This window comes from Aythya ferina, assembly GCF_964211825.1.
Source record: "Aythya ferina genome assembly, chromosome: 1".
Taxonomy (NCBI): Eukaryota; Metazoa; Chordata; class Aves; order Anseriformes; family Anatidae; genus Aythya; species Aythya ferina.
Window position 1 is genome coordinate 156,940,969 of NC_140296.1, and position 13,038 is coordinate 156,954,006.

Here is a 13,038-nt window from a genome sequence, read left to right on the forward strand (position 1 = left end):
TTTGCCAGCTTCATCTTCAGGTGGGCTTTAGCCTTCCTCGTTGCATCCCTGCAGCCCTGACAACACTCTATACTCCTCCCAAGGAGACAGGCCCGTTTTCCACATTTTGTAGCCCTTCTTCTTTCTTTTGATCTTGTCAATGAGCTCCTTGCTCATCCACACAGGTCTTCTGCCCCCCTTCCCTGATTTCCTACTCTTAGGAATGAACCGATCCTGAAGTTGGAAGAAGTGTTGTTTAAACGTTGCCCAGCTCTCACAAGCACCTTTACCTTCTAGCAAACTAGCCCATGCGATACCCCCAAGTAGGTCCTGGAAGAGGTCAAAGTTGGCTCTCCGAAAGTCCAGAGTAGCAATCCTGCTTTTAGCCTTCTTCCAACAAGTTCCATCTTGAACTCCACTATCTCATAGTCACTGCATCCCAAGCTGCCCCCAACCTTCACATCCCTAACAAGCCCATCCCTGTTGGTAAGAACAAGGTCCAGAAGCACCCCCCACCTTGTCAGCTCTTCCATCACCTGCGTCAGAAAATTGTCCTCAATGCATTGTAGGAACCATTTGGACTGTGTGTGCTTGGCTAAGTTGCTTACCCAACAGATGTCTGGATGATTAATGTCCCCTATGAGAACCAGCATCCAGGATCATGAGGCTACTTCCAGGTGCTTGTAGAAGGCCTCATTGACCTCTTCCACCTGATCTGGTGACCTGTGGTACACCCCCACAATACTGTCACCCATACCAGCCCAGCCCTTAATTCTCACCCACACCCTTTCCACTCATTCTTTACCCTCCCCCAGGTGGATCTGGGTACATTCTAATTGCTCCTTCACATAAAGGGCAACTCCTCCCCCTCATTTCCCCAGCCTGTCTTTCTTATGAAGGATGTAGCTCTCTGTGACAGCATTCCAGTCATGCGAGCTGTCCCACCACGTCTCTGTGATTGCGGCCCTGCAACCATACAGAGGTCTCAAGCTCATCCTGTTTATTTCCCATGCTTCACGCATTGGTATACAGGGACTTTAGGGAAGCAACAGGCACAATTACCCCTAGAGGGACGCAAGAAGATTCTGGATGGGGTATCGGGGATATTACCTTCTCTGAGGAGCCCTCAGACAATCCTGTGGGACAACTCAGGGGGCTTTCCCTACTATCTTCAACAGCGACAGCAGTGACAACATCCCCCAGCCCTTCTCTGTCACATTTAAATCCCCTCCCTTCCCCCATTGAATCCGGTTTAAAGCCCTGGTAATCAGTCCAGAGAGCTTGCTCCCAATACACTTGTGCCCCACTTGCTGAGTCAGAGTCCATCAGCAGCCCACATACATGACTTCTCAAAGGCCTGCCCAAGATCAAAATCCCTAAAGCCTTGTTATAGACACCTCAGCCAGTCATTTACCTGTCCCATTCTCCTCCTTCTTTCTGGGTCCTGGTCATCCATGGGGAAGACAGAGAACACTACCTGCACCCCAAATCCCTTCAACATCCTTCCAAGGGATGCAAAGTCCTTTTTAATGTTACTCATTTTCCTTGTTGCAGCTTCTCAGGACCCAGCCTGAATGATGGTAAGAGGATAATAGTCTTCTGGTTTAATGAGTTGCGGCTAACGTCTCTGACACGCGCTCCAGGAATACAACACACCTCTCTGGAGAGGTTATCCAGACAGCAAATAGGAGCCTTGGTGCCCCCCAGCAAGGAGTCACCCATCACTAAGACTCTCTACCTTTTTTTTGTGGCACTGGTTTGGATGCTGTGCCCCATCCGTCCCTGCCCCCTATGCTTGGTACTTCCCTCAACCTTGACATGCTTCACAGGGCCTGGGTTCCTACTGTTCTGGACCCTCATCCTTTTCCTGCCCAAGAGCCTCAAATCTATTACCCAGGGATACTGTGGGTGTTGGGGGCAGATGCCTCCTTCTGCTTCAAGCAGAGACGAGGGTCCAGCCCCTTTCCTCTTGTGGGCTGTCAAGCCCTCTGTCCTGCAGGTGAGCAGCTGCTACCCTTTACAGGGACTTAGGAGGGGGCTGCTGGACTTCAGTAGGGGTAGGTTGACACATCCTATCTGTCTCCCTCAGAGACTCCTAGGAGCCCCTCAGGCTGCCGATTTCTTGCTGCAGTCCAGTCATCTGCTCAAGCAGTTACTTGAACAGGGCACACCTGCACCCACGACATCCCTTTCTTCCCTCAGGACAGTCAGGGGGTTGAGTGAAAACTAAAAACAGTGTTTACAGAGAAATAATATTTCTTTCTTACAGATGTTTTCTTATTAGCTATCGCCTCTGAGTCTTATCCTTAGAAGAAGATCTCCTGGAATAAACAATGTGTATAATGTCTCACGCTGAAATAGCCTCAGAGTCCAAGACATGCCAAGAAATAAGTGAAGAATTTTACTGAGTGCAGACACAAGCTTATTTATATTTAATAACTAAATACTAAACATGAGATTGAATTACTAAAATTACAAAGACTAGAACCGTCTTGAACTTGTCAATTGTCTGACTCTCCCTGCAGTTCTGAAAGGATAAAGCAAAGATTCAAATCACACTTTAGTCTGTATCAGTGTGTATCAGTCTCCAACTTATACATTCTAGAGAACAGCCTCTTTAACCTCTTAGAACTCATTCTCCCCATGCTCATTATCTTTGAAAAAAAATAAATCACTTTTGACTAGTATACTTAATCTAAATGTGAGTTCACCTTAAATATTTAAACCAAGTTCCTAGCACCCAAGATTCAATTTAAGAAAGGGTTTCTAGTATGATCAGAAGCAGTAGGAAAATAAGGGGATTTTTTTGGTGGTGCTACACAAAAATCAAAGTTATTTATGACACAGATATTACTTACCTTCTCAGAGTGAATCTCATTTTTATATGAGTTTAACAGTACTGAAAATCATAAATATCTGTAATAAAGGTATGAGTTTCAAGACACTTTACAACTTTCTTCCCTTCCCTTTCTTCCCTTCCCTTAGGCAACATTTATCAACATACCTATATTACATATCCACTGAAGCCAAAGCCAAAACAAAAACCAAAAACCTTTGACTCCAGTTAAACCATTGGTTACACATTCCTAGAATCAGTGTTAAAACTGTCCTAATATTTCAGCATTAAACAATTATATATATATATATATATATATATATATATATATTTGGTAAGAAGGAGTGGTGGTAGTCAGTCAGAAAATGCTAATTTATCTAATGTAAACTTCATTGTAAGAAATATCAGATATGATAGCTGACTTACTGAAAAAGAATCTCTGGATCCAAGCCTAAATTTCTAGTAAAAACAGAAGGAAAGACAGTGAGATAAGATGCATGATTGCTCTTCTGATATAAATATCAAGGCCCTTAGTTAACAATTAACCCGCAACGCAAGTTAACTAACTGCCTAATGATTGGACATATGACTATATGGAGATAGTGTGCCCTTTTCTGTTTGTTTTATAATTATTTTTCATTATCTACTCTCTCCTGATATTATTCATTTTCTTTAAGTGATATTTCAAATAAGATTCAATTTGAATTTTCTCTCTTTAACATGATTAGATCATAGAACCATAGAATATCCCAAGTTGGAAGGGACCCACAAGGATCATTAAGTCCAACTACTGGCTCCACACAGATCTACCCCAAAATTCAGACCATATGACTAAGAGCAGAGCCCAAATGCTTCTTAAACCCTGACAGGCTTGGTGCCATGACTACATCCCCCACTGGGGAGCCTGTTCCAGTGAAGAAGCTTTTCCTGATATCCAACCTGAACTTCCCCTGTCACAACTTCATGACATTCCCTTGGGTCTTGTTGCTGTCACCAGAGGTGAGATTGACACCTGCTGCTCCGCTTCCCTCTTGTGAGGAAGCTATAGACCGCCATGAGGTCTCCCCTGAGCTTCCTCTTTTCCAAGCTGGGTAAACCAAGTGGCCTCAGCTGTTCCTTGTATGTCTTTCCTCTAGGCACTTCATCATCTCTGTAGCCCTTTTCTGGACACTCTCCAATACTTTCACAACCTTTTTGTACTGTGGTGCCCAGAACTGCACACAGTACTCAAGGTGAGGCTACACCAGCGCAGAGTAGAGTAGGACAATCACTTCCCTCAACTGACTAGCAATGCCGTGCTTGATACATCACAGGATACAGTTTGCCCTCCTGGCTGCCACAGCACACTGCTGGCTAATATCCAACTTGCTATCAACCACAACCCCTGGATCCCTCTCTGTGGGGCTGTTCTCCATCATCTCATCATCATAGTCTGTACATATAGCCAGGGTTTCCCCTTCCCAGAACTTGCTCTTGTTGAACTTATTTCTGTTGATGACTGCCCAGTTCTCCAATTTGTCCAAATCTCTCTGCAAGGCCTTTCCAGAAACCTCAACAGAGTCAACAACTCCTCCCAGTTTAGTATCATCAGCAAACTTACTCAAAACTCTTTCTAGTGCTACATCTAAATTATCTATGAAACCATTGTAAAGAACTGCCCCTAAAATGGAGCCCTGGGGGACCCCACTGGTGACTGGCCACCAGCCTGTTGTAACCCCATTCACCATAACCCTCTGAGCCTTACCAGTCAGCCAATTATCCACCCATCATATGATGTTTTTATCTAGCTGTATGCTGGATATTTTGTCCAGTAGGATCCTATGAGAAATTGTATCAAAAGCTTTTTCTGAAATCCAAAAAGATTACATCCAATGGCTTCCCTTGATCACCTAGATAGATGATCACATCATAAAAGGAAATCAATTTTTTTAAGTAGGTCCTACCCCTTGTGAACCCATGTTGGCTGTGACCTATGACTGCGTTGTCCTTCAGGTGTGTTTTAATAACTCTGAGAATAATCTTCTCCATAATTTTACCAGGCACTGACATGATACTGACAGGCCTGTAGTTACCAGGGTCTTCTTTCTTGCCCTTCTTGAAAATTGGCACCTTTTCCAGCTTCCAGTCAACTGGGACTTCTCTAGACTCCCAATGCCACTGAAAAGTAATTGAGAGATGATGTCAGCCAGCTCTCCAAGCACCCTGGGATGAATCCTGTGTGGACCCATGGACTTGTATGGTTTCAGGTGGAGCAGCAAATCCCACACACATTCAAGGTCGGTTGGGATTTTTCATTCCCACTGTCACAGTCCTTCGGCTCAGTGCACCCGAGGTCACAAAGTCCATCATCAGTGTTGAAGACAGAGGCAAAGAAGGCATTAAACATCCCTGCTTTGTCTATATCCTTGTCTGTGAGGTGACCATCCCCATTCAAGCAGTGGACCTATGTTTTCTCTGGTCCTGCTTTTTCTGTTCACATATTTGAAAAAGACCTTTTTATTGTCTCCCACAGTCCTGCTCAGCTTCAACTCTAATTGGGCTTTGGCCACACAAATTTTCTCTCTACAAAGGGGAATAGCATCCCTGTAGTCCTTCCACGTTGCCTGACCCTGTTTCCAGAAGCCATACGCTTTCTTTTTCTGCCTAAGCTCCAGAAGAAGATCTCTGGTTAGCCAAGCTGGCCTTCTGTCCCACCTTGACTTCTGATATTTTGGAATTGCCCAATCTTATGCCTTTAGGAAGTAGTGCTTAAAGACTGGCCAGCACTGATGGATGCCAATGCCTTCAAAAGCAGTTCCCTGAGCATCCTGAAGTCTGCTCTCCCCATATCCAGGGCTAATGTTTTGGTGGCAGTTTTCCTCCTGTCATGAAAAACTTTAAACTCAACCTTTTCATGTCACTATGACCAAGACAGCCGCCAATTGCCACATCCCCCACAAGACTCTCTCTGTTCTCCTGCAGCAGATCTAGAAGGGCACCTTTCCTAGTTGGCTCCCTTAGCACCTGCACCAAGAAATTACCACCAAGGTGCTTTAAAAACCTCCTGGCCCTGCTTGTGTCAGCTGTGTGATATTCCCAGTTAACATCTGGCAAGTTGAAGTTTGTCCCATTAGGACAAGGGCAGCTGATCTTGAGGTAACTCAGTTCCTCAAATAATAATTCATCAGTGTTGTCATCCTGGCTGGGTGGTCTATAACAGACTCCCAGAACAACATCCCCTGTATTTGTTTGTCCCTTAATCCTTACCCAGAGGCTTTCAACTTTGTCATCACTAACTGCTAGGTCCACACAGTCCAGCCCCTCCTTTACATACAGCACCACCACTCCACCTTGCCTGCCCTGCCTGACCCTCCTGAAGAGTCTTTAACCATCTACTGTAATTACAGAACCATCCTTTTTTGTAGTTTAATGAATGACCATCACCAACAGGAAATGAAAGTAGAGACACTCAGTTTTGTGCTGCCTGATTTTTTTCTTATTAAATTTTCATTTTTCCCCTGAAAAGTTTTAGTTTCACGCTTCCAAAGAGAAGGCGCACTTCCTAAATTTCAGAGTTTAGTAGATTGAAAATATACTAAATAATTATTAATTAATTATTATACTAAAATAATTATTATTTTGAAAAACCACTCACATTTCAAATGCAGGGCAGTTTAAGATATAAAAATTTTGACATTTGAAACTACCTTATCAGTTCTGCATTCAGTTTTCAAAAGCAGCTTCAGTTTCTTTTCCATTATTTCATTTGACTAAATGATATTTTACTTAACTCATTTGCTTAAATGCAGTATAATCTTTTTGTTTCTTCTACCAGAACAGGATGAAATAAGTGCAAACAGTGGAAGCTCTAATGTTCTATAGTTCGTTGGGAGCACAGGAAAATCTTTTCCGATAGACATGTGTGTGCACATTTGTCACAACACAAGAAAAATATCCCACAAATCAATAACAGAAGTTATTCATTTTCAAGATATCAATAACAAGATGAAAATGTTTAGCTAGTATGCATTGGAAAAGAGTAAAAAAGCATCATTACTTTGTGAAGGACCTTAAAACTTTCTCTTATGTCTTGTTTTTCATACTCAGCCCAAATTCCCATAGATTTGTCTCTGGAAGTTTGGGGATAAAGAGGGAAATCCCCACTGAGGGCATCCCCACTATACTATATCCTTCCACTTCCACTGTGTGCTCCTGATATATGTTTTGTTCTGCTATATTAGTGTGCTGGGCTTCATTCTAGTATGTGCATCATCTGCAATAATAAAGAAAATAAAGAAAAGAAGAAAGAGGAGAGAGAAAGAGAAAGAAAGAAAGATGTAAGACTCAAGAAGATTTTACTGAGGACTACAAAGCTCTTCTGGGGATGGACCCCACAGTCACCAAGAAAAGAGCCAGCACTGACTACAAATAAATGTGCGAATAAGAAGGTATCACTTTTTTTTTTTTTCTCTACAGAAGTTCACAGAAAAGTGGATTGTATAGAATATAATGAACCACTTGCAGAAAACAGGTATTCATTTGGTTTTGATAATGTGAAGTTAATGCATAGTGTGGTACTTATTCTGTCACTTTCTCATCATAGAAGTAACAGGTATATAGAGATTATATAAATGCCATTATTTGATATAGCTAAGTTAATACTAAACAGCAAAGGAATTCCAGCAGTAGAATGCTTTTATATGCTTCTCAGTGTTTTTTTTTGTTTTTTTTTTAAACTTTTTTCCAACTTTACTTCCGTGTGAATAGGAATATGCATTTCCAAACAAAATAAGGTGCGCTGTCAGGTTATTTTGATGCTTCACTGTGCTTAGACATTTAATTATTTCTGACATGATTCTAGGATATGTTTATTTAATGAGATATGGATACAAATAAGATGAGATGGACTAATGCCTCCTTTAAATAGAAATATTTTTTGTACGAAGAAAAATGTGTATTTGTAGACAGATTTCATCCTGATTCTTATCTAACATATAGTCTCTCAGACTTTGCTTCCTGTTTCTCTCTTTGCATTTTTTATTTACAATGACCCGCTTTTTTACCACATTTTCTCCCTTTTACTACACCTATTGATGAATGATAGGCTCCAGATAGAAAATTGACAGGTTTCCCATTTTAGCAGCTTTCCCTGAATTTCTACAATTATTTCTTAGTTCCACCTGAAGAGCCCCCACAATAAGAGAATGTTAAAATATGTAAATCAGTCCTTTAAAATGCCACAATGCTGTTAATTACAGTCTTGCTGGTATCATGTGTTTACTATACTATAGTTAATGACTATTTTATTGTTTAAAAATGCTCATTACAAAAATCTTCTAGCAAATATCTGCTAGTGTTTAACACCACATACTGTAATCATCTCTCAGAGGAATGTGTCTACCTAAGGTTAGCTGGAAAATGCAAAAGACTAATTAGCATCTTGAATCACCATTCAGCCATCTGCTGTGAGAAGGCAATGCCTGAATCTGAATCACCCAAAGAAACTAAGAGCGTTGTTAGAAAAGTACAAGTATGTTTTGCTACAGTACTTGTAGACATGATAGCAGTAATATTGCAAACAAATGTCAATTTCAAATAACGAAAATATTGTTTCTTTAAGCATTTGTATATTATTAAGAAAGTATGGATAGAGACTGCTATATATCAGATTCGTTAGATGGTGACATCAGCATTCCACATCTAGTTTCCCCTTGCACATGATGTCTGGTGGAAATGAAAACCTATGTTAAACACAAATGGTTTGAAACGATTTTTATGACTTTGATACAAATGATTTTGTAGTTTATGAGTTGTGGATTACATTGAAAGCATATATATACATTATGTGTGATTTCAATTTATATATATAAACTTTGAATTTTATATATATTTTATACAAACATACATAATGTACACAAGCATACCAGCTGTTGACCATTGGCTCAAAATATCCAGCTCATCCAACCCCATTAAGTCAGGTTAAGACTTTTAAGTCACTTTCAATAACAATTAAAATTATACAATCAGGCAAATCATAAAACTCATGCTTTGAATTCCAACAAATATTTCACTTGTGACAGAGTCTCTTTGTTTGTTAATTATTTATTGAACTATGATATGCTTTTCACCAAAAAGCTGCGGTTAGATAAGTTGACTCCTGTTGATTTCTGACTGTACAGCTGGTGTGGAGGAGATGACCTGTTCCCTGACAGTAATTAGACATTATCAGCTGGGGAAAGCTCCTGGATTGAAAACTGAGTGAGGAGCACCAGTAAGTAAGAAGCCTGAAGTGCAAGAGAATCAGAGATGCTCAGGACAAACACCTTGGGCTCCATAAGTAGCTATCATGGCCCAATGGTAATATACCTGCAGTACAAGCTGGTGCTAAGGTCCTGCTGTCTGCAGTATGTATAGATCAGCTGTATTTACTTAGCATAAATTTAATAAAAATAAATTCAATAAAAATAAATAAGCATAAATTTATCATGTACCACAGACTGAAAGTTTATTAGTAGATGAAGTATGTGCTTCTGAAATTTATTTTTCACAAGAATGCATCTTTCAAGAATGTATCATTCATCAATTAATGCCATCTAAGAAAAGCTAGTTCGTTTAATTTCTGAGAACACTGTGAATAAAACAGAAGAGATTAAATAGTGATGATGGGAGTAAACAGTTACTTCAAAATAAAAGTGCAGGACAATATAGTGGCTGCAAGGCAATAAGCTTGAATCACAGATGGTCCTTTACTGGTCATTAAAAGAATGTAGGTTTTTGAGCTGGATCAAACTGATTTGGGGGATAACAATGAGAGCTAAGAGCACAAGGAAAATACCACTCGTATAGTAAAACTTGAATGAAACATGAGAAAAGGAATCAATGAAGAAAGACCAAGAACGTGAACTGTGTTATATAAAGTTGTAAAAAGGAACAGAACTAATCTTAGTGGGACCATGAAGAGGAAACCCCCTTTCATAAGTATCATAGTCCTCCTGACTGTGTCATTAGATTTTAATGAATAAATATTTGAAATGGTGACAGCCTTCATTGGACTTTTGGTCCAGTTTTTGTTCAAGTTCACCTTCAGCTGAAGCCATCTAGTTCAAGTTACACTAAACTTGAAAAAATAATGTCTTATACTTGACTCCAGGCTGACAAAACAATGTAAGTCATTTAAAATGCTTTTTCATTTGGATTTAGTATGAATATGCTAAACCAATATCTGCAATGAAACTATGGTTAGTACTAGCCAGGTCATCCAAGCAGCATGCTCACCTTCTGAAAACTGCGGTGGGTCCTATTACAGCATATAGACAGTAGGTTCTGATCAAAACAAATCCAGCAACATACTATAGTTTCTTCCTGGGTCTCAATTTCTTGAAGTTATCCTCTTGTTACACCTAAAAAAGGGATAAAAAATTAAAAAAAAATAAAAATAAAAATCAAGCCATTTCTCGGGGTCTCTGCACTCTTCTAAAAGAGGAATTGAGAACATGATAGTAAGATTCCTCTTAAAGGAGAAAAAGAGTGTGCACTCCCATTTTTTCTTGGTTTGATGAGACATAGCAAGAACTTAGAGCGAAGAAAATGTGCGGAGTAAAACCTTGATTTTTGCTGATGCGTGAATTTAGAAAGTAAAGAGCACATAGTCTTTATCTTACATGATTATGTTTTAGGATCTGCTCTAGGGAGAAGTTGTGATGAAAACACAGATAACAGAGTGACCACTGGAGTAGATTGCTGCCCTAGTGTACCTTCTCCTTCCTGGAAAAAATTTAAGTCATCTGTATCATTGAACACAATACAGTAAGAGCACTCGAAAAGGTCAGATAAAAGATGACATACAGTGTATTTTTGTTTGTTTGCTTACCATGTTATACTGTATTTCTTCAACAAGGGGTGATTGTACAGCAAAGTGAGAAAGATGCTTATTTGTCTTTTCCTGGCTGCTACAATTTCAGTCAAATAGAAGCTTCTGGAAAGGTGAAAAATTGTCTTGTAATTCTGCAAAGGAAAAAAAAAATAAAGCACAGACTCCTCCTATAAAGACAGAATACATGTAGGCTAAGTGGAGACTGTATCCAAACCTTCCTAATTTCATCATTGCCCAGTGACAGGACAAGAGGCAGCAGGCACAAACTAAAATGCAGGAGGTTCCGGCTAAATATGAGAAAATACTTCTTTACTGTGAGGGTGACAGAGCACTGACACAGATTGCCCAGAGAGGTTGTGGAGTCTTCTTCTCTGGAGATATTCAAAACACTGTGCAACATTCTCTAGGTAACTCTGCTTGAGCAGGGGGTGGGGGTGGGGTGGACTAGTTGATCTCTAGCAGTTCCTTCTAACCTTGACCTTTCTGTGATTCCAGTTTGTGTTAGGCAGCAGGTCTGTACTTTTATATTAAAATAGATAAATAACCTGTTTTAGTTATACCTTAAGAAAACCTAGATTTATAATTTGCATGTCCTTCTTGTGCTTTGCATATGCTTACTTAACAGAAAACATTATGGAAGATCTACCTCAAAACATAGCCAGGGGATTTATTTTACTAAGGGGGGGGTGGGGGTGGGGGAATAACAACGCAAGGAGAAAATAATTGGGAAAAGAATGAATAAAAGTTGGAAAAGAAATTAGAATCCACAAAAAAACAAACAAAAAAAAAAGGTGAAAAAGGAGACGGAACATGTAGCAAGGGTAACACAAAAGTATTCTGTATCATCTCCTTCACATGCTCTATATAAATTGATACACTTGATTTGCTCTGAAAGGCCATTTTCTGCCCTCACACCTCCTGGAAGACTTCTTGATATTGAAATTGATAAGGAATAATGGTTAAATACATGTATGTAATTCTAGAAATCTGCTGCATCAGTTTCCATTATGCTTATCCTGTATCCACAGTTAGCTCAGTTACCTGGGAAGATGAATGTCTAGGATAAACGTTACCTTTGTCTTATGTTTTGGAGTGTCAGTGCATTAAGACCATGGTGTCAAACTGGGAAAATGGTAATTCTTTTTTAGTTGGAGATTAAAAAAAAATAAATAATAATAATCCTTATTTTTGCCATGTAAAACAGAACACCAAAAATAACTGTTTCATATTGATTCCTATTAAATGCTCAGCTATTAAGTTATCTAGTGTCATAAAAAATACCAATAAAACAAAACAAACAAAAAACACACACACACACACCAAAAGGCACTTGTGTGAGTCAGCACAGACAGGCATCGGGAACACCCACAGACTTGCAGCTAAAATGCAAAGAGTAGATTTATTCTCATTACCTCGCCAACTGGGGGATCCCTGAAGCAGCACCCAAGCAGAGATACAGGAGCACAGGCACACAAGTAATAATGCAGGAACCACTAAACTGAGTCCATGCTAGGAGATCACCAGCCTGCTAGTTTCACCTGTTTTTATCAAGAGTTCACACAGGTGCAGTTTTTACCACTACACCGTGATTCTCACTGTGCTTCTTTGATCTCTGTACCAAGGCTGGGAGCTTAAATACATCTGATAGGGCACCTCCACGTCCTCCAAAGACCTACATATCTATGCACAGATGTGCTACTTGCCAAACACAGAGAGCACAAACAGCAGCAGGCATAATTTATATGTTTTTCTACATTGTTGCTCCCCAGACTTCATGCATTCCCAGCTGCAAGGTCACTTGAGTGTATTTACAATCCTCCTCACCAGTCTTCTGTTCTGATCCCACCCTCTTCAACAATCTGCTTTTAACCCATTCCTCCCAACAGCACTCTCCTTTACACAGATGTTATACAGCCTAGTTTTGTGATCAAGAACTGGCTAACCCACAGACTGAATAAGATTTCTCTACAAGCAGGTGCAACAAGTCTTAATTCCCTTTCTCAGTCATAACTTTTTCTTTTGCCTTAATTCCAAAATAAATCCAAACAACAAAAATAACCCCAAAATATTTTATCCTGGTCAAGAAACTTGGCTGCATTTGTTTGTCCTATCATCATTTATAGCAGGGTACAGGTACTCAAAGCTGCATAGCCATTTTACAGAAAGAGCCACAAAAATACTAATACTTCTTAGTTCAAGTTCTAACAGAGATATATACTCTTATTATTGTCTTCTGAATGAAATTGCCTCAAAATAATTATAGTATTTCATAGGATCCCCTTCACAACCCTTTTTTTCCTTTATATAAAAAAGCATAACTAAGGATGATTTTGGAATATCAAAAACTTCAAAGATAACTAAGCCGTATTAA

At 39.8% G+C, this 13,038-nt stretch overlaps 1 long non-coding RNA gene across 4 annotated transcripts; it reads right to left on the bottom strand.

Annotated features, from left to right (window-relative positions):
- Window positions 1-4,891: 4,891 nt before the first annotated feature.
- Window positions 4,892-12,808, bottom strand: LOC311430752. 4 transcript variants are annotated; one of them, XR_014689012.1, is made up of 4 exons: window positions 12,080-12,808; window positions 10,665-10,798; window positions 10,070-10,194; window positions 4,892-4,972 (listed from the first exon to the last, which is right to left on the bottom strand). It is a non-coding gene; the product is annotated as an uncharacterized lncRNA (long non-coding RNA). The 4 variants fall into 4 exon arrangements; XR_014689013.1 differs by lacking the exon at window positions 4,892-4,972 and adding an exon at window positions 7,710-8,518; XR_014689014.1 differs by lacking the exon at window positions 4,892-4,972 and adding an exon at window positions 7,710-8,535 and having other exon boundaries at window positions 12,080-12,806.
- Between the last annotated feature and the right edge of the window lie 230 nt (window positions 12,809-13,038).